General features: G+C 45.7%; 1 protein-coding gene across 2 annotated transcripts in view; it reads right to left on the reverse strand.

The window, feature by feature from the left end:
• The window catches only part of rnf128b (ring finger protein 128b), a 133,789-nt gene that overhangs the window by 18,560 nt on the left and 92,076 nt on the right, over positions 1-23,153 (reverse strand). The window lies entirely within an intron of this gene.

A 23,153-nucleotide genomic window follows, 5' to 3' on the forward strand; every position in this document is an offset into this window, starting at 1 on the left:
AGTTGTCATGAAACTTCCTCCTCATCATAGTTTAGCATCTTCTATTTGGTTTTAGTTTTTTAGTTTTAGAGATACTGCGCAGAAACATGCCCTTCCGCCCACTGAGTCCACGCCAAACAGTGATTCCCATACACTAGCAGTGCCCTACACACTAGGGACAATTTAGAGTCTTTACCAAAGCCAAATTAACCTAGAAACCTGTACATCTTTGGAGTGTGGGAGCAAACCAGAGTGCATGAAGAAAACCCATGCGGTAATGGGAAGAACGTACAAACTCCGTACAGATAGCACCCGTAGTCAGGATCGACAGGGTCTCTGGTGCTGTCAGGCAGCAACTCTATCATTGCGCCATTATGCCGTCCTTATTGGTCATGAAGCAGTTTGCCTTCCCGATAAAAATTGGACTTCCCGATAAAAGTTCAGAATTTGGAGAATTTCAACACAATTGGTGATGCATGCCCTTAAATGCTGACTGGTAGCATTTCAGACCCTGCCTTGTCTACATCGCACAGCAGCCATTTTGATTTACTGGACGAAATATCACCAGTTTACATTAAAGACAACACTGCCTATACATTACCAGCATGCAGTACACTGCATCACCAATAATGAAGTTCAAGTTTGTTCAAAGTTCAAGTTTAAAAACATTTTATTTGTCCCCATGGGGCAATTTACAAAGGCACGTAGAGTAGTACAATAACTATAGGGGGGGAGGGATTAGCAGGGGGAGCAGTGGGACAGGGGTGGTTGGGAGTTGAGGAGCTGAACAGCCTTGGGGACAAAGGCTGCCCTTCTCCTCTGTGTTCCACAGCCTGGGCAGTGAAGCCGGCATCCTGAGGGGAGCCACTCAAACACAGAGAACAGGACCTGCGAGAGGTCCTGTACATTCCTGCCAGCTGACCTTAGCATCTGCTGGTCGCATAGGGTGGAGAGGGCTCTGACAGAAAGTATGTTGAAAGACTGGAGCGACTAGGCTTGTATACACTGGAATTTAGAAGAATGAGAGGAGATCTTATCGAAACGTATAAGATTATTAAGGGGTTGGACACGTTAGAGGCAGGAAACATGTTCCCAATGTTGGGGGAGTCCAGAACAAGGGGCCACAGTTTAAGAATAAGGGGTAGGCCATTTAGAACTGAGATGAGGAAAAACTTTTTCAGTCCTAGAGTTGTAAATCTGTGGAATTCTCTGTCTCAGAAGGCAGTGGAGGCCAATTCTCTGAATGCATTCAAGAGGGAGCTAGATAGAGCTCTTAAGGATAGCGGAGTCAGGGGGTATGGGGAGAAGGCAGGAATGGGGTACTGATTTTTTAATGGATAATAATTTCTCATCCCTGCAAGTAGATTTTAGACATTCAGCGTTGTAAACCTTTTGGGTGAATTAAGCTCATGTTAATTTTGCACACTGCTTGTTCATTGTACATCTCCTCGAGTCTAACAATTTATAGCACACAGCTTCACTGGTCTCCCTAGAGATTCCAAAATGTTTGTTTATTGAGTCAGCCTCCATTCATATGACTGCGAATTCACAACGGAGAAACAAAGTGATAAATATTAATGTAGTGATACACTGTAGTGCAGCCGGTGGTGAAACGAGCTGGAAAAATCTACAACTTCCAAACAAGCTGTCGTTAAAGAGGGCAAACAAACGCACATACAGATAGCTCACATTTTTTTGTCAGCTAGTTATACTTCTAGGTTTGGTTTAGTTTAAGAAGTTTAGTTTCGAGATTATAGTGCGGAACCCGGGTCTCTGGTGTTGTAAGGCAACAACTCTACCGCTGTGCCACCGTGCCGCCACTCCACATCTTTGATCCACAGAGTCAAATTTGATTCAAAATGTCAAAGACTAGAGGGCGTAGCTTCAGGATGAGAGGGCCAAAGTGTAAAGGAGATGTGCGGAGAAGGGAAATGTGCTGCCAAGGGTGGTGACGAAAACAGACATGATCGTGGTGTCTGAAAGGCTTTTGGAGCAGCACAGTGGCGTAGCAGTAGAGCTGCTGCCTTACAGCGCCAGAGACCCTGGTTCAATCCTGACTATGGGTGCTGTCTGTACGGAGTTTGCAAGTTTTCTCCGGGTGCTCCAGTTTCCTCCCACACTCCAAAGATGTACAAGTTTAAGTTTGTAGGTTAATTGGCTTTGGTAAAATTGTAAATTGACCTCGGTGTGTAGGATAGTGTTAGTGTACGGAGATCCCTGGTCAGCACGGACTCGGTGGGCCAATGGGCCTGTTTTTGTGCTGTAACTCTAAAGTCTAAAGACAGGCACATGAATATTCAAGTAATGGAGGGATATGCATCATGCACAGGCAGACGGAACTACAATAGTTTAATGTAGAATCATATTCGGCAGACATTAAGGGCCAAAAAGAGACCTCCTATGCTGAAAAGGGCACAAAGTGCTGGAGTAACTCAGCGGGTCAGGCAGCATCCCTGGAGAACTTGGATAGATGATATTTCAGGTCAGGAACCTTCTTCAGACAACCCGATCTGAAACGTCACCTATCCATGTTCTCCAGAGATCCTACCTGACCCACGGCGTTACGCCAGCACTCTGTGTCCTTTGTGCAAACGAACATGGTTTCTTGGTTACTACGTATGACAGCTGTGGAAGGCACCCCGGGGAGGGTTTAGTTTAGTTAAGTCGGGCGAGGAGAAGGATGACAGTTCACGGGATGTCATAATGGAGGCGATGGCTGCAACAGGCCTTCATGGCCACCCGCAGTTGGGACTGTGAAATGGAGCCAAAACCTGGCGACTCTTACAGACTCAGTGGGCTGTATCCACACATTATTTTAGTTTAGTTTATTGTTACTTGCACCAAAGTAGTGAAAAGCTTTTTTTTCCTGTGCTAACCATTCAGCGGAAAGGTAATATACATGATTACAATCGAGGCATCAGGCAGCATCTCTGGAGAGAAGGAATGGGTGATGCTTCGGGTCGAGACCCTTCTTCAGACTGACCCGAAACGTCACCCATTCCTTCTCTCCAGAGAAGCTGCCTGACCCGCTGAGTTACTCCAGCATTTTGTGAAACCTTCGATTTGTACCAGCATCTGCAGTTATTTTCCTACATCAGGAGTATATAGATATATGTTAAAGGGAATAACATTTAGTGCAAGATAAAGTTCAGTAAACTTAACCGGGGATTATACTAGTGTATGGCAATAATCTTACTGATCGGTGTGCTAAAAAAACAACTCATTGCACCTTGGTACACTTGATGATAAAGGAACCGTTGAACTGTTCGGACCTGTACAGGTCAAACTAGCTGGCGATCTGGTCTGACTGGTTAGGCCATCAATGCTGTGGCATTAAGCAATGGAGACTGTCACGTGGGCAGCCAGACCAAACCCCACCCGTGAGGCCGTAGTGTGAAACCATCAACTCCCATCAATGCCACCCATGAACCTTGCCACGGATTTGAAGCTTTTGTCAAGCTTCCAAATGTGGATAAAAGCTTGGCATTTCAAAAACAACATCACCCAACTTATAAAAACAAATTAAAAAGCATTTGAGCCAGGACGAGTACAGCTCACACTGCCACGGCTGCTGCCTCACAGCCTTAGAGATACAGGTTCGATCCTGACCTCGGGTGTTGTCAGTGTGGATTTTCCATATTCTCCCTGTGCAATTCCTTCTGGTGCTCCGGTTTCCTCGCACATCCTACAGATGTATGGGTGTGTAGGCTAATTGACTCTCTGTAAATTGTGTGGAGGGAGTGGATGCGAAAGAGGGATAACACAGAACTGGTGTGAACGCGTTTCTTCCCACAGGCCATCAGGTCTGTTAACTATTATATCTCCAGGGACTACATTTTTTTTCTGTATTAATTAAAATTTTTATGTAAGTGTAAAATGTAAAAACCCTTTTTTGTCACTACACAAAGTACAGCGAAATTAAAAGCAGTCCAGATGATGCAATCACACACAGCAGACAGTACAAAGGATAAACCTATATCCATAACAAGCTAAACCTAATCTACTGAATTAAACAAACTGACCTCTAATACAATATAGACAAAACAATTACAATACGGTCAAGGCAGTGTACAGTGCAATCAAGGCAGCAAGTTATTGCACAGCAATGAGAGCTAACATATTGCAAATGCATCGGTAGTGCCGTTTTTTTTAAATAAAAGAAATAATGTGATTAAATATAAGGTGCAGTCGGGTGTAACATGTAATAAGTTTAGCAAATGTTAAGCAATATAAGTGCAGTAGGATGTAAACATGTATTAAATTGAGGCTTATGTTTTCTGACAAGTAACTGACAATGCTCCGATCAGTTCCGTTCCTTCCATTCAGTTGTATGTGAGTGTCTGGCAGTGTTCAGCTCACATATGACGCTGGGGTAGAAGCTGTTCTTGAGTGTATTAGTCCGTGATGTAATGGACCTGAACCGTCTACCTGAGGGCAGCAGTTCGAGCAGCTGATGACCAGGTTGGGAAGGATCCCTCAGGATGTTGGCTGCTCTGCTGAGGCGGCGGACGGAGTAAAGTTCCTCTAGAGAGGAACTTTCTTATAATTATATTATAATTATAATACAAGTTCCTCTTATAATTATGCTGTAATTGTAATTTTTTTGCACAATCCGCAGGCATTGCCACTTTCATTTCACTGCACATCTTTCTTGTATGTGTATGTGACAAATAAACTTGACTTGACTCACTGGTCGGCGCGGTCTCGATGGGCCAAAGGGCCTGTTTCCGCGCTGTATCTCTAAAGTCTAAAAGTAAAAAGCGGTGGGACTTCACTCACAGCGAGTTTCAGAGGGAATTTTCGGGAGAGTGGAGACTAATTCAGCTGCCCTTCCAAAGTGCAGCATTTGATGAGTTGGATTTCCACCAGTGCTGCAGTGCATTCTAGCCATTAGATCCAAATGTATTTCATTATATAAAAGCCAATTCCAGCATGTGGCGAACAGAACCTAGAAAATGCTCTGCAAATTTAATTCTGAAAAATGATTTTGTTCTTGCAATCTATGTTCAGCGTCAACTAACTGATTGGAACTGGTTTATGCTAGATCCAAATCTCATCATGCTTTCTGCAACAATGGCAAATACGGTCAAATCAATAAAAGACACAAAGTGCTGGAGTAACTAAGTGCATCAGGCAGCATCTCTGGAGAACATGGATAGATGACATTTCAGGGCGGTACGGTAGCGCAGCGGTAGAGTTGCTGCTTTACAGCGAATGCAGCGCCGGAGACTCAGGTTCGATCCTGACTACGGGTGCTGCACTGTAAGGAGTTTGTACGTTCTCCCCGTGACCTGCGTGGGTTTTCTCCGAGATCTTCGGTTTCCTCCCACACTCCAAAGACGTACAGGTATGTAGGTTAATTGGCTGGGTAAATGTAAAAATTGTCCCTAGTGGGTGTAGGATAGTGTTAATGTACGGGGATCGCTGGGCGGCACGGACTTGGAGGGCCGAAAAGGCCTGTTTCCGGCTGTATATATATGATATGATATGATAAAGCAGGGTCCCATTACAAAATGTTGCCAATCCATGTTGCCCAGGGATCTTGCCTCAGATTTCCTGCATCTGCACAATTTTGTTTCTGGACCGCTTTGGTGGAGGTGACTTAATCCCGAATGGCTCAACGAAGGCACGTTTTAAAGGTTTTTGCGATATAACATGAAATCAGGTCTGAGAAAGGGCCCCAACCCGAAAAGTCACTTATCTATTTTCTCCAGAGATGCTGCCTGACCCGCCGAGTTACTCCAGCATTCAGTGCCAATCTATGGAAACAGGCCCTTTAGCCCACCGAGCCCACACTAAATATCGATCGCTCGTTCATACTAGTTGTATGTCTCTCTCTTTCACATCCACTCTCTGCAAACACGCATGCCTTTGGAATGTGGGAGGAATCGGAGCACCCGGAGGAAACCCACGTGGTCACGGGGAGAGCCAGCAAACTCCACACAGACAGCATCTGAGGTCAGGATTGACCCGGGTCTCTGGTGCTGTAAGGCAGCAACTCTACCGCTGTGCCACCCTGTAGTTCACACTGTTTGTATGTCTCTCACTCTCACACCCACTCCCTTCAAACCCTCACACCGTTGGGATGTGGGAGGAAACCGGTGCACCCGGAGACAACCTACACGGTGACAGGGAGAACATGCAAACTCTACACAGACAGCATCTGAGGTCTGGATCGAACCTGGGTCTTTGGCACTATGAGGCAGCGGTTCCACCAGCTGAGCCACTGAACTGCTCGAATCATAAAATGGTCAATTCTGACCCATCTCTCCCTCTACGGTTCCACATTGCAATTGAGCTACCACCTCCACATCCAACAAATGTTGACAGCAAGCAATAGAATTATCACTGTCTAACTGTTGTCATGCCCACTTGATGCCCACAGGCAATGACCCTGCATGTTGGCATAGAGGCACTCCATTTACCCAACCGGCATTTAACCTTGACGTAGTAGGAACCCATGTCTTCCCCTTCCACAGTGCAGAGATTTCCTTAAATACAAACCTCAGCTTTCAGCTGATGGAATAGCAAACCTTTTTTTGGAAATTCCGACCCTGGGAGCCTTATGCATAACGTTGGCAATGCAAGACCTTGCAGGGCTGAAAAGTCATAAACCTGCAGCACAAATTGGGGAGGCATTATTATTATTTTTTTTTTTTAAACGCCGACGTTATTATTTCCTCGTTGACATAGAGAAGCCAAGCTCAAAAGAGATTGCCATGGCGATAAATATCCCCTCACCTTTCAACAAGTGCACTATCATCGAAACTGGTTTGGCAAACGCTTGACTACACAAATACTTTCACCTAGACAACGCAGGCCAAAAGGCAAATAATGAGGCATTGATGCAATTGTTTGTTCGTTTACAACAAAACATTAAAATCGTATATAATATTGCAATAAGCCTTGCATAATGGCAGTACACGCAAAATGCATTTTGTGGTTCAACTACAATGTGGTTAAGAGAATCTCTTCCTTGCCCAACATTCATTATAGAGTTTATACTTGAGAGATACACTATAAAAACAGACCCTTTGGCCTATCGATTCCATGCCAAACACCAATCACCCGTTCACACACTAGTTCTATGTTGTCCAACTTTTGTATCCACTCCGTACACAGTAGGGGCAATTTACAGAGGCCAATTGACCCTCAAACCTGCACATCTTTGGGATGTGAGAAGAAACCCACGCGGTCACAGGGAGAACGCCCACATTCCACACAGACAGCACCCGAGGTCAGGATCGAACCTGGGTCTCTGGCGCTGTGAGACAGTAGCTCTACCAGCTCTGTCACTGTGCAGGTCGGGCCACTGTGCTGCCCGGTGTTATGATGCAGGCTGTTTGACTGCTTGCAACACAAACTATATCATCACCACTCAAGAATCCTGAAGCAAGCTTGGATTGGTTTCTGTGGAGCGTTGGAGGTGGAGAAGAGACCTGACAGAGTGTATAAAATGAAAGCCATTGGGTAGAACATGAAAACTTTTTTCCTCACGGTGGAAATATCAAAGACAAGAGGGATGGCTTTAAGGTGAGAGGAGCAAAGTTTGAAGATGTGCAGGACAATTTATTCCCCCCCCCCCCCCCCCCCACAGATAGAATAGTGGATGCTTGAACTGCACTGCCAGGTATTTAAGAGTCTTTTGGATTGGCACATGGACATGTATTGAAGGGAGGGATGTGGATCATGTGCAGGCAGAGGAGACTAGTTTAACTTAGCTTCACTGAAACACGACAGTTCTGTTATCAGGTCCGCATAGAACCCCAAATCATTGGAGTTGGACTTGAGCCCAAAAACCATCCAAGTGGTAACTGAGAGACTGATCTGTCTGGCCAATAGGTGGACTGGAAATCCACTGTTAGAATCCACACTCAAGCTTCTCCCACTCAATCAGATCAACTATAAATATGTTCTGTTGGCTAGTCATAAAGTCGAGAAGCACGGAAACAGGCCCTTTGGCCCAACTCGTCCCTGCCGACCAAGATGCCCCAACTTAGCTAGTCCCATTTGCCGATATTGGGCCCATATCCCTCTAAACCTTTCATAGAGTCATTCAACGTAGAGCTTGGACCCAACTTGCCCACAATGACCAACATGCCCCATCTACACTAGTCCCACCTGACTGTGGTTGGCCCATGTCCCTCTAAACCTATAATGTACGTGTCTAAATGATTCTTGAATGTTGCAGTAGTACCTGCCTCTACTACCTCCTCCGGTAGCTTGTCCATACACCCACCACATTTTGTGTGAAAAAGATACCCCTCAGGTTCCCATTAAATCTTTCCCACCCTCGCCTAAACCTATCCATGTACAACTTATCCATGTACCTGTCATAGATAGTCATAAAGTCATACATCATGGAAACAGGCCCTTTGGCCCAACATGCCCACACCAGACAACATGTCCCAGCTGCACTAGTTCCACCTACCCACGTATGTCCCATATCCCTCCAAACCCGTCCTATCCACACCCTTGTCCAACTGTTTCTTATATGTCGGGATCGTCCCTGCCTCAACTACTTCCTCTGGCAGTTCATTCCAGACACCCATCAACCTTTGTGTGAAAAAATTGCCCCTCAGATTCCTATTAAATCTCTCCCACTCTCCCCCGCACCTTAAACCTATGTCCTCCGGTTCTTGATTCCCCAACTCTGGATAAAAGACTGTGCATCTACCTATATATATTCCTCTCATGATCTTATACACCTCTATGAGATCACCTCTTATCCTCCTGCAATCCAAGGAATAAAGTCCTCGCCTACTCAACCTCTCCCTATAGCTCAGGCACCCAAGTCCTCCCAATATCCTCATAAATCGTGCGGCACGGTGGCGCAGCAATAGAGTTGCTGCCTTACAGCGAATGCAGTGCCGGAAACTCGCTCGATCCTGACTACGGGCGCCGTCTGTACGGAGTTTGTACGTTCTCCCCGTGACCTGCGTGGGTTTTCTCCGAGATCTTCAGTTTCCTCCCACACTCCAAAGACGTACAGGTATGTAGGTTAATTGGCTGGGCAAATGTAAAAATTGTCCCTAGTGGGTGTAGGATAGTGTTAATGTGTGGGGATTGCTGGGCGGCGCGGACCCGGTGGGCCAAAGGGCCTGTCTCTGCGCTGTATCTCTAAATCTAAAAAATCGAAATCTTCTCTGCACCCTTTCCAGCTTAACAACATCTTTCCTATTGCAGGGTGACCAAAACTGAACACAATACTCTAAAAGTGGCCTCGCCAATGTTTCCTATCCATGTACCCAGAGTGTCTTTTAAATATTATTATAAAGTGCCTGCCTCAACTGCTTCCTCTGGCATCGCATGTGCCATATAATCATCAGCCTCGGTGAAAATGGTGCCCCTTAGGTAAATCTTGCCCCTCTCACTTAAACCCATGTTCTTTGGTTTTTGATTCCCCTATCCTGGGTAAAATACTTTTTTCTTTTGATTTTTGGAAAAGCTTCCCGCCAGGTTTGATCCAGCATGGCTTCTATACCTGCAGAACATAGTACTTGGTATCAGCTTGAAACCCAAGCCTTGGGTAACCTGCTGATGTGACTGCACAATAGTTTAGTTTAAAGATACAGCGATCAACATGCCCTTCAGCTAACCTAGTCCGCGATGACCAGTGATCACCGTAGACTAGCATTATCCTACACACTAGGAACAATTTACAATCCTTAGAAGCCAATTAAGATACAAACGTGATCATACATAGATACATAGACATAGATACATAGACAATAGGTGCAGGAGTGGGCAATTCAGCCCTTCGAGCCAGCACCGCCATTCAATGTGATCATGGCTGATCATCCACAATCAGTACCCCGTTCCTGCCTTCTCCCCATCGCCCTTGATTCCGCTAGCCCTAAGACCTCTATCTAACTCTCTTTTGAATGCATCCAGTGAATTGGCCTCCACTGCCTTCTGAGGCAGAGAATTCCACAGATTCACAACTCTCTGGGTGAACTCATCTTTGGAGTGTGGGAGGAAACCGGAGCTGCTTGAGAAAACCCACGCATTCACAGGGAAAACGTAAAAACTCCCTACAGACAGCACCCATAATCAGGATTGATCCCGATCGAATCTCTGGCGCTGTTAGGCAACAACTCTACCGTTGCGCCATCGTGCCGCCCAAATTCCTCTCACCATCTGTGCTTTGCAGATAACAGTGATTTTTTTTGTGGGCAATTAATGAAATCCGATCATAAATACTAGCTTTTAGTCTTTACTGTAGCTAGATTATTTAAACTGAGAGCAATCTCACGTTTCGCACCACTCGATCCTGGACATTTCATCTGACCAAGTAATGGAGGCGAAAGAAAAAAAAAACCTTGGTTCAAGTTCTATTTTCTTTTCTCACTTTCGCTGGGTGTAAATTCTTCTTTGGAAAGTTTTCCACTTAAACTTTGGTAATGTGTGCTTTTCTTAGTATCTTCAAAACTATAATCTGGTCTGAATCAAGTCCAACTAAAGGACTGCAGAGATAGATTTCAAAAGAAGATCGAGTGCGTTCTCCCTGGCAATGTTAGCCAATATGTAACCTTCAACTAAAACTACTGAGATGGTTACCTGGTCATTGTCACATTGAAGGGTCTCGACCCAAACCGTCACCTATTCCTTTTCTCCAGAGATTTTAGATTTAGATTTTTAGATTTAGAGATACAGCGCGGAAACAGGCCCTTCGGCCCACTGAGTCCGCGCCGCCCAGCGATCCCCGCACATTAACACTATCCTACACACACTAGCGACAATTTTTACATTTACCCAGTCAATTAACCTACATACCTGTACGTCTTTGGAGTGTGGGAGGAAAACGAAGATCTCGGAGAAAACCCACGCAGGTCACAGGGAGAACGTACAGATGGCGCCGTAGTCAGGATCGAACCCGAGTCTCCAGCGCTGCATTCGCTGTAAGGCAGCAACTCTACCGCTGCGCCACCGTGCCGTGCTGTTTGTCTCGCTGAGCTACTCCAGGATTTTCTGTCTTTCTCCGGTGTAATTCAGCATCTGCACTTCATCCCTACACATTTTGTCTGCACCACTGCAAAATCTCCTCAAGATGAAGTTGGCCTACTTTGCCCTCTCCCCTGACTCTTAGCCTGAAGAAGCCACTCGACCCAAAACATCACCTATTCCTTTTCTCCAGAGGTGTTGCCTGACCCGCTGAGTGTAGTTTGTTTGTTTGGACTTACAGCGCAGAAACAGGCCCTTCAGTTCACACTGACCGGCGATCCTTGCACATTAACACTAACCTACACACACTAGGAACAATTTACACTTATAACAAGCCAATTAACTTACAAACCTGTACATCTTTGAGTGTGGGAGGAAACCCACGTGGTCACGGGGAGAACATGTAAACTCCATACAAACAGCACATGTATTCGGGATTGAACCCAGGCCTTAGGCGCTGCAAGGCAGCAACTCTACCACTGCGCCACCATGCTGCCCTTAGTATTTTGTGCCTATCTTTGGTGTAAATCAGCATCTACAGTTCCTTCAGTAACATTGTCCAAGTTTTATCTCTGAAAGGTTTTGTATTTCCTATATTAGAATAGAGGCTAAAACTTCCAAAGGTACTTAATTGATTATAAAGTACTTTAGGGTGTCCAAAGATTATAAAATGAGATGCAGAAATCCAATTTTTTTTTTTAGGTTAAAGCAGTCAACGACATTAGTTCAGGGATGCCTTACTTTCTTGAGTTTATAGACAATAGGTGCAGGAGGAGGCCATTCAGCCCTTCGAGCCAGCACCACCATTCAATGTGATCAAGGCTAATCATTCTCAATCAGTACCCCGTTCCTGCCTTCTCCCCATACCCCCTGACTCCGCTATCCTTAAGAGCTCTATCTAGCTCTCTCTTGAATGCATTCAGAGAATTGGCCTCCACTGCCTTCTGAGGCAGACAATTCCACAGATTTACAACTCTCTGACTGAAAAAGTTTTTCCTCATCTCCGTTCTAAATGGCCTACCCCTTATTCTTAAACTGTGGCCCCTGGTTCTGGACTCCCCCAACAATTGGGAACATGTTTCCTGCCTCTAACGTGTCCAACCCCTTAATAATCTTGTATGTTTCGATAAGATTCCCCTCTCATCCTTCTAAATTCCAGTGTATTCGCTCTAGTCGCTCCAGTCTTTCAACATATGACAGTCCCGCCATTCCGGGAATTAACCTAGTAAACCTACTCTGCACACCCTCATTAGCAAGAATAGCAAGATTTTGGATGATCAGCCATGATCATATTGAATTGCATTGATGGCTCGAAGGACCGAATCGCCTACTCCTACTATTCTCTATGTTTCTACATCTGCTAATACATAAATCCGATCATACCAAGCTCAAGTGCAGTAGATTGAACAAAGGGAAAGTTACAGTGTGCAGAATACAGCTCTCAGCATTGCAGCACACTACTTCCAATCCAATGTCGGCAATGGGATAGAGGTGACTAGGACAGTACGCTAGCTTTGGAAGGTCTGTTCACAAGCCTGAGAACAAAGGGGAAGAAGCAGTTCCCAAGTCTGGTGGTGTGCTCTTTAAAGGGCCTGTCGAAGTTAGGCGATTTTAAGGCGCCTGCCGGCGACTAGGCTGTCGCCGAACGTACGCTGGGGTGTCGCGGGCGTGATCGTGAGGAGTCTCAGCGCGTTGCAGAAAAATTTACCTGCTAGAAATTTCTCGGCTTGTCTCAGCTAGTTTGTCGCCAGGTATCGTAGCTTATTACGGGCGCTGTCGCATGCTGTCCGCAGATTTGCTAGGTTGTCGCAGATGAATTTAGAAGCACGTAATATTAAATTAAGAAAAGGCATTTGAAGATACCAGAAGATAGTTTTGTTTAACCAATTTATTTACCGTCAAGACATTTGACAGGTGGATTGGAGGCGACAGTTTGACGGTCAGGTAAGCGTGGGAATTTCGCGATGTTTCCGAAGACGGTGTAATCTCTTAGCCAGGTGTTAGTTTCACAAAAAAAGTAACTTGTATCGACCTGACTCGGCATTGTCGTGGTCATTGTCGTAGGGTAAAAGAAAATTTTGGCGATCTGCTACGACTTTGACAGTCGCCGGCAGTCGCCTTAAAAATCGCGTAACTGGGACAGGCCCTTAAAGCTTCTGTATCTTCTGCCTGACAGTAGTAATGACTGGCGTGGAACCAGTCTTTGATTATGTTGGTTGCTGTGACCACATCCCCTCACTCACAGCTTTCCAGCTTGTGAAAACATCGAGATCATTGCCTCATGCCCCCTTAGAACATTATACATTTCAATTGGATCACCCCTTATTCCTCCAAACACCAAAGAATATAAACACAAAAAGCTAGAGTAACTCAGCGGGACAGGCAGCATCTCTGGAGACAAGGAATGGGTGACGTTTCGGGTTGAGACCCTTCTTCAGATTGAGGAAGGGTCTCGATCCGAAATGTCACCCTTTCCTTCATTCCAGAGATGCTGTCTGTCCCACTAAGTTACTTCAGCATGTTGGGTCTATCTTCGGTTTAAACTAGCATCTACGGTTCCTTCCTGCACCAAAGAATATAATCTGTAAAATTGCCCCCAATGTGTGGGGAACAGACACGAAAATGGGATAACATAGAACAAGTTTGAACAGGCGATGGATGGATGGTCGTCATGGACTTGGTCGGCTGAAGGGCCTGTTTTCATGCCGTTTCTTTAATCTAAAAACAAATGTTGCAATTCACACAAATATCTGACAGATATTGGCCAGTGGTTTGGAATTATAGTACGATTGCGGATTATATTTTGGACAAAACTGCAGGAATAATAATCTTTTCCCCTAGAACCAATCCCTGCAGTAATCAATAATATACCTCAGTACTGTGAAATGTTTTTGAATTTCCAACTGGATCCCACAATATCTCTGGTCACTTCAGCTCGAGTTTGGTTTTAGATCAGTTTAGAGACAGCATGGAAACAGGCCCTTCGGCCCACTGAATCCGCACCGGCCAGCGATCCCCACACACTAACACTATCCTACACACACGAGGGACAATTTACAATTTTACTGAAGCCAATTAACCTACAAACCTGTACTTCTTTGGAGTGTGGGAGGAAACCAGAGATCGCAGAGAAAACCCACGCAGGTCACATGAAGAAAGTCCAAACTCCGTACAGACAAGCACTTGTAGTCAAGATCAAACCCGGCTGCCTGGCATTGTAAGACAGCGGCTCTACTGCTGTGCCACTATTATTTCTCAGTAATAAAGACACTGAGCCATGAGATAGACACAAAATGCTGTTGTAACTTAGCAGGTCAGGCAGCATCTCTTGAGAAAAGGGTTAGGTGGCCCTTCTTCAACCATGAGATTGGCCTTCAGTTACCTCCAGGGCACTAATGTTTTTTTTTCTATGGGATGTTAGGCCCAGGAGCCACTTGCACCTGTACAGCAGGTAGTGTTCTCATGTTACGCCAACTATCCGCATCCTGGCCAACTTTCATCCTTTAACCATTAACAGGTTAACTCACATTCATTGCTGTTTGTTAAAGAACTTGCTGTGCACACAACAGATGCCAAATTTGCCAACAAGAAAGCAGCAAGACCACTTAAGAAAGTTAATTCATAGTTGTGAAGCTATCCAAGAAGAGTTTATCCATTTTATCCTTTTATCCAGAGTTTATCCTTTTATCCAGAGATGCCGCCTGACCCGCTGATTTACTCCAGCATTTTGTGTCTATGGTTTAGTTTAGATTAGTGATAGTGCATGGAAACAGGCCCTTCGGCCCACTGAGACCATGCTGACCATCGATCACCCGTTCACACTAATTCTATGCGATCCCACTTTCTCACTGACTCTCCACACATTTGGGACAATTTACAAAGGGCCAATTATCCTCCAAACCTGGGTGTCTTTGGGATATGGAAGGAAACCAGAGCACGCAGAGGAAACCCAAAGTCAACTAACTCCATACAGACAGCACCCCGAAGTCAGGATCGAACCCGGGTCTCTAGCGCTGTGAGGCAGAAGCTCTGCCAAACAAGAGTGAGTTTCCCTCCATTTCATTTTGACACACTGAAATGGAAAATTAACCACGTATGCGTGGCTTTCATGGCAGTTCAGATTTTCAAGGCATGAATACAATCGATAATAACAGCAAAGCTCTCCCCTGGTCACCCCTGGGACAATCTGACCACCTTTCACTGTTCCTGATGCCAGCATACACACCTCTCATCCGTAAGACCAAACCTGTAATAAAGACAGTCAAAATATGGCCTGAGGAATCCACCTCACAACTCCAGGACTGCTTTGAACGCACCCACTGGGACTCGTTTGCACAACAGGCGACCCGTGGCACAGAGGTAGACTTGGAGGAGTTCACATCCACTGTACTCTCCTACATCAACAGCTGTGTGGAGAATGTCGCAGAGGACAAGAAGATAAAGATGTTTCTTAACCGGAAGCCGTGGATGAACAAAGAAGTACAAAATCTGTTAAGGGCACACAATAATGCCTTTAAATCCGGGGACACTGCAGCACAGTGCTGCCAGGTCAAACCTGAACAAAGGCATAAAAAGGACCAAAGACCTCCACAGGCAACGCGTGGAAGACCACTTCAACAGCACTGACACCAGAAGCATGTGGCAAGGCATCAGAGATACCACTGATTACAAGAGCAACCCTGCCTGCCCCCACAGTGATGTCACACTGGCCAACGAGCTCAACACCATCTTTGCTCGCTTTGAAACCGGCAACAACAGCATGAGTGGAAACATTCCGGCCTCGGAGGACGATCAGGTTCTCACACTGAGCACACACGATGTACAGCGCGCGCTGCAGAGGATCAATCCACGCAAGGCCGCAGGTCCGGACGGAGTCCCAGGACGGGTACTTAAGGACTGTGCTGACCAGATTGCTGGGGTATTCACTAATATCTTCCATCAGTCTCTATCTCTGGCAACCGTACCAAAGTGCCTGAAGTCGGCCACCATAGTGCCGGTGCCGAAAAAGCAAACATCAGCAATCTGAACGACTACCGCCCGGTTGCCCTCACACCGATAGTTATGAAGTGCTTTGAAAGGCTGGTCCTCTCCCACATCAAAGCCACCATCCCTGCCTCACTGGACCCACGTCAGTATGCAAACAGAGCAAATAGATCCACAGAGGACGCCATCTCTCTGGCTCTTCATACCGTCCTGACTCACCTGGAGAGACAGGGCACATACGTGAGGATGCTATTTATAGACTATAGCTCGGCCTTCAATACTGTCATCCCCACCAAGCTCACCTCCAAACTCCACCAGCAAGGCCTCAGCTCGTCAATATGCAACTGGATCCTGAATTTCCTGACGGAGCGCCCTCAGGCAGTGAGACTGGGCCTCCACCTGTCCTCCACCACCACCCTGAGTACCGGCACACCACTGGGCTGTGCACTGAGCCCCATCCTCTACTCCCTCTTCACACATGAGTGGGTCCCCGCATTCGCCACCAACACCATCGTCAAATTTGCGGATGACACAACGGTGATCGGGCTAATCTCCAACGGCAATGAATCAGCCTACAGAGCGGAAGTGCAGAACCTGGCGAGCTGGTGCTCAGAGAACAACCTGTCCCTAAATACATCAAATGCCAAGGAGCTAATTATCAACTTTAGAAGGACACAGAATGCGGAATAAGCTCCAGTTTTCATCAACGGGGACGAAGTGGTGAGAGTGTCCAGCTTCAGGTTTCTGGGCACACACATTTCACAGGACCTCACATGGTCCACTAACACCGCTGCGCTGGTCAAAAAGGCACAGCAACGGCTGTTTTTCCTGAGAACGCTGAAAAAGGTCAGTCTGCCCCAACAGTCACTGATGACCTTCTACCACTGCACCACAGAGAGCATACTAACATAAGGCATCTATGTGTGGTATCTCAGCTACACGGCAACGGATAGGAGAGCTCTTCAGCGGGTCGTCTGCAGAGCGCAGAGGATCATTGGGATACAGCTGCCAGCCCTGGAGGACATCTACAACGCACGCTGCCTCAGGAAAGCCACCAGCATCTACAAGGACTCCACACACCCATGCCACCGTCTGTTTGAACTACTTCCATCTGGCAGACGTTACAAGGCCTTCTACGCCCCCACCTCCAGACTAAGAAACAGATTTATTCCTGGAGCTATAGCTGCTCTGAATCAGACCTGCCGAAAGCCCGCCATGATCCGTCTCTGCCCCCAGGGTCATCTGGCACAGCTGACCCCTGCATGAAACTTTTTTGCACTTTACCTTGTTTCCTTTTCTTCCCCGCCCCCCTTTTTGTTGTTTTTGTTTTCGCCGTGATGTATTTATTTATTTTATAGCATCGATATGGAAGTGGCATTCTTAATCTCATTGTACTTGCACAAGGACAATAAAGATATTGTATTGTATTGTAAAATGCATGTCAAATGGGAAGACAATCACAGAAGTGTTTGCGCCTGATGTTAGGTTTGGTGTACATGTGCACATCTTTAGAAAACAATTCATTAAACACTTTAAAAATCCTTCCTCACCCCAAGCTTTTATAATTACCAGTAGTGACACACACACAAGCATACACCATACACAAAGATTATACTTAGTAATAGTGATACACAAAGTTATTCTAATTAATAACAGTGACACACACTCACACTAATATTATAATTACCAAGTGACACACACACTAAGTTGTTATCGAAACATAGAAAAATAGGTGCAGGAGTAGGCCATTTGGCCCTTTGAGCCAGCACCGCCTTTCAATATGATCATGGCTGATCATCTAAAATCATTTAAAATAATTCCTGCTTTCTCCCCATATCCCTTGATTCCTTTAGCCCCAAGAGCTAAATCTCACTCTATCTTGAAAACAGGCCTCTTCTGTGGCAGAGAATTCCACAGATTCACAGCTCTCTGGGTGAAGAAGTTTTTCCTCATCTCAGTCCTAAATGGCCAGCCCTTATTCTTAAACTGTGATCCCTGGTTCTGGACTCCAACATCAGGAACATTTTCCTGCATCTAGCCTGTCCAATCCTTTAAGAATTTTATGTTTCTATAAGTGTAAGAAAATAACTGCAGATGCTGGTACAAATCGAAGGTATTTATTCACAAAATGCTGGAGTAACTCAGCAGGTCAGGCAGCATCTTGGGAGAGATGGAATGGGTGACGTTTCGGGTCGAGACCCTTCTTCAGACTGAAGATCTCTATAAGATCCCCTCTCATCCTTCTAAATTCCAATGAATACAAGTCCAGTCGACCCATTCTTTCATAATTACCAATAGTGACACACACACAATTGTAATTATCAATAGTCACACACACACACACACACAATGTTAAATCATTATAATTACCAATATTGATACACACACATTGACACCAAGTTATTATAATTACAATAGTGACACATACACTATTATAATTACCAATACTCACATACACACACACCCCCACACCCCAATATTCATAAAGCAAGAAACGGGAAGTATTTTTCCAAAGTCTTTTGATGTGGCCATCTTAATGTAAAATTCAAAAACTTTTCTGGTGCCAAACCAACACATCAAAATTTAAGATATGTATTAGGGAACTGTTTTGGAAACTTATGGGGGGTGCAACTGAAGTGAAAGTTCAGGAGAAGCATTGCACTGCTTTCATCAGACGGAAATATCACATGAATGCTTGCTCCAGTCACAGGGAGGAGAGGGCAGCACAGTGGTGCAGCGGTAGAGGCGTTTTGCCCCACAGCGCCAGAAAACCAGATTCGATCCTGACCAGGGTTGCTGTCTGTACGGAGTTTGTATGATCTCCTCGTGACCGTATGGTTTTTCTCCTGGGTGCTCCGGTTTCCTCCCACACTCCAAAGCTGTACAGATTTGCAGGCTAATTGACTTCGGTAAAAATTATAAAATGTCCTTAGTGTCTAGGATAGTGTTAGTGAACTGGGTGATCGCTGGTCGGTGTGGACTCAGTGGGCTGAAGGGCCTGTTTCTGCACTTTATCTCTAAAGTAAACTAAACTTGGGGAGGGAATAGGGAGTGGGCAATGAGGAATAATCATCTGAATCCTGTGTTAACCATTTCTCAAGGACGGCATCTCAAAAATGGCCTTCGTCTTCTTACAGGCGGTTATCGATTTTTGAAACATTCATAACTTTACAATAAAAAGCATGAATGTGTTTTGAACGACTTAAGCAAAAGTGGAAGGTAGTTGCAGGTAGATTACACTGGGAGCTCCACAAGGTGTCTGAGAAACTCGCAGGCCACACAACCTCAAAACAGTGTTGTGGGAACAACACTTGCGCAGTTTACATCACAAACTCTGATGGCGACACGCCAGCTGCAGAAATGCAGAGATGCAGAGATGCCACACAGGGGGAGGGAGAGGGGTTCTGCAAGTCATCTCAATCAAAACAGAAATCGCCCAGCACTTGCAAGAAAAACCTCCACACAAAGGAATTTGGGATTCATGCCAAGCGCTGCCTCTTACCTGGTGCAATGAAACGCGTTAGTTTCAAGACTCTTAATCAGACAACTGCAAAATCCACCTGTGGCAGTTTCCCTGATAGGGTACAACCATGTTGTGGAGGCAATACCAATGCAGGAGCCGGCGCAGCGTGCAGCAGGTAGTGTCCACGCCTCCGCTCCTGTGACCAGGATTTAACCTTGGTATTGGGTGCTTACGATGTGGAGTTTGCACAGCCACAGTGGTCTCCTCCCACATCCGAAAGATGGGCCGAGTTTAACTGGCCGTGCAAATTGCCCTTCGTCTAGGTGGCTGACAGGTAATAAATAGAGTTGATGGGTATGTGAGAGAGAACATGGGGGAAGACTTAGCATATCTCCAAAAGGGCAGTACAGTGGAGCTGCTGCCTTGCAGCGCCAGAGACCCGGCTTCGATCCAGACTACGGGTGCTGCCCGTATGGAGTTTGTCTGCTCTCCCAGTGACCACATGGGTTTCCTAAAGGTCCTCCAGTTTCCTCCCACTCTCCAAAGACGTAGAGGTTTGTCGGTTAATTGGCTTCTGTAAATTATCCCTAGTGTGTCGGATAGAACTAGGGTGTGAGCGATCGCTGGTCGGCACGCACTTGGTGGGCTCAAGTCTACCGCTGCGTCACTGTGCCGCCCCAGTTCATTCATTGATGATCATCGGGATGGGTGTTTACAATAATCCAGTGATCTCCCTGGTAAAATCACCAACATTAGCCTCCCAAAACTCCAGATGATTATTTAATTAGTGCTACAATGGGAATGGAACACTTCTCCCAGCCTCCACAGCCCACACCACTGGTTATTAATCCAGTGACTTAACCACTGTGACACAGTGCCCTTCATCATTTCTACGTAGACAGCTCAACACAAATATCCCTCTTGTAGTCCCTGCAGACACTTTAAACATCCGCACACAAGCCAAATACGAGATCATGCCAGGTAAGTCAATCTACCCTGGCAGTGGCAATGGCAAGATGAATTCCATTGAACAGAACAGCACAGGAACAGGCTCTTCATGCCAGAGTCTGTGCTGAACATGATGTCAAATTAAACTAATTTCTTCTGCCTGCAGGTCATCCATATCCCTTCACGCCCTGCATATTCATGTGCCCATCTAAAAGGCACTTGAATGTCATATCTGCTTCTGCTACCACCCTTGATATTTTTTTTAAGTGGAATTTGACAGGTTCTTGATTGGCAAGGGTGTCAAGGGTTATGGGGAGAAGGCAGGAGAATGGGCTCGAGGGGGAAAGATAGATCAGCCATGATTGTACGGTGGAGTAGACTCAATGGGCTGAATGGCCAAATTCTTCTCCAAGGACTTACGAACGTGCCTCTGCCCACACTACTCTGGGATGACCCTGGAGGCCTTAATGGCCCTCCATACCTAGGCATTGAGGAAATCCTCGGCCTATGGCTGTGAAACGCCAAGCTCCCAAAAATGCCAACAAAAAAAAAATCAACAAGAGATGTGATCAGAGTAAAAAGGTGCTGATTTTGGCAAACAGGTACACCAGACAGAAAGCTCCTTGAATATCAAAATCATTTCTACGTCCAGTGTGACCAAAATAAACTGCACTGGCAACGAGCAGGACCTCAGTGCCGAAATCTACTCCCATGTAGCTCACTCCATATTTACACAGAGCGTCTGCAGCCTGTTGTATGTCTGATCCAAACCCCACATCCATCATTGTATGATGAGGGATCCTTAGCTTGGACTTTAGCAGAATTAACTAAAGTGTGTGTGTGTGCGCGTGCGTGTGCGTATATATATATATATATACACACACACACACTCATTTTAGTTTAATGCTGTTCATTATTTCTTAGTGATTAGGGTTTTCAGTTACATCTTATTAAATATCTGTAGCAACTTTCATAGCTTTTAATCATCTCAAAATTGGAGAGATGGCACAGTGGTGCAGCAGTAGAATTGCTGCCTCACAGCGCCAGAGACTCAGGTTCAACCAAGACTACGGGTGCCATCTGTGCGGAGTGTGTACGCACTCCCCGTGACCTGCGTGGGTTTTCTCCGGGTGCTCAGTTTCCTTCCACATGCCAAAGACATACAGGTTTGTAGGTTAATTGCCTTCTATAAATTGCCCCTAGTGTGTAGAATAGAACTTGTGTATGGGGGGGAACAAGCTAGTCGCCACAAATTGATGGGCCGAATTGCCCGTTTCCACTCTGTATCTCCAAAGTTAAACTAAACCAAACTTAAAGAGAATGGAGATCAAGGAAAATGTAGAATAGATCATCGTTAGCTGGGAGTTCCTTGATCTCCATTCCTTTGTTCTGTTTTAACACCTTTAACCTCCTTATTGGCATGGCGACACAGCGGTAGAGTTGCTGCCTTACAACAAATGCAGCGCCGGAGACTCAGGTTCGATCCTGACTACGGGTGCTGTACTGTACGGAGTTTGTACGTTCTCCTCGTGACCTGCGTGGGTTTTCTCCGAGATCTTCGGTTTCCTCCCACACTCAAAAGACGTACAGGTTTGTAGGTTAATTGGCTGGGCAAATGTAAAAATTGTCCCTCGTGGGTGTAGGATAGTGTTAATGTGCGGGGATCGCTGGGCGGCGCAGACCCGGTGGGCCGAAGGGCCTGTTTCTGCGCTGTATCTCTAAATCTAAAAAATCTAAAAAAAATCTTATTCTCCCTTTCCCCTGGCATCAGTCTGAAGAAGGGTCTCGACCAGAAACATCACCAATTTCTTCTCTCCAGAGATGCTGCCTTTCCCGCTGAGTTACTCCAGCATTTTGTGTCTATCTTTGGTTTAAACCAGCATCAGCATTCACATATAAAGCCCTAAATGGACATTCCCCCCCCCACATCAAAAATCTTCTAACCCACCTCTCTAACTCCAGGTCCCTCAGGTCGGCCGACTTGGGGCTACTCACTATCCCGCGGTCTAGGCTTAAGCTCAGGGGTGACCGCGCTTTTGCGGTTGCAGCTCCTAGACTGTGGAACAGCAAACCTCTCCCCATCAGAACTGCCCCCTCCATCGACTCCTTTAAATCCAGGCTCAAAACCTATTTCTACTCCCTAGCGTGTGAGGCTCATTGAGGAGGCGCTGTGAACTGTTTTGTATGTGCTGTTATGTTTGTGTGCTACTGTATGTCTCATTTTTTCCTTAGTACCTAATCAGATGTACAGCTCTTTGGTCAACGTGGGTTGTTTTTAAATGTGCTATACAAATAAAATTGACTTGACTTGACTTACTGTGCCAGAAACTGGAGGAATGTGCCAACTGATCACTAACCTTAGCCATTACGATGGCTCGGCAAATTAACACAAAAATTATAAAGCAAAGCGTTACAATTCCCACATCAAGTCACGTGTTTAACTGTTCAAAAATATGTGTACAATGTTAAAGCTTAAATTAAACATGTAACTGATCAAGATGATTCAGCCTTGAGGTTAATTGGCCTCTGGCCCCTGTAAAGTCACACCTATTGTCTAGGAGGAGTCATTGTGTCATACAGCACGGAACAGGCCCTTTGGCCCAACTGGTCCTCATTGTCTCATCTCAACTAGTCCCATTTACCTGCATTTCGCCTGTCCCCCTCCAAACCTGGATGAGAAAGTGAAAGTAGAACTAGAGTGAACAGGTGATCGATGGTCAGCATGGATGTGATGAGCTCAAGTGGCTGTGCACTGTATCACAAAACTAAACTCAATTACTGCCCTTAGATTCAGATTATAACATTCATTGTTCTATGATCCCACCAGAATTGTAGT

Source organism: Rhinoraja longicauda, chromosome 15, assembly GCF_053455715.1.
Source record: "Rhinoraja longicauda isolate Sanriku21f chromosome 15, sRhiLon1.1, whole genome shotgun sequence".
Classification (NCBI taxonomy): domain Eukaryota; kingdom Metazoa; phylum Chordata; class Chondrichthyes; order Rajiformes; family Arhynchobatidae; genus Rhinoraja; species Rhinoraja longicauda.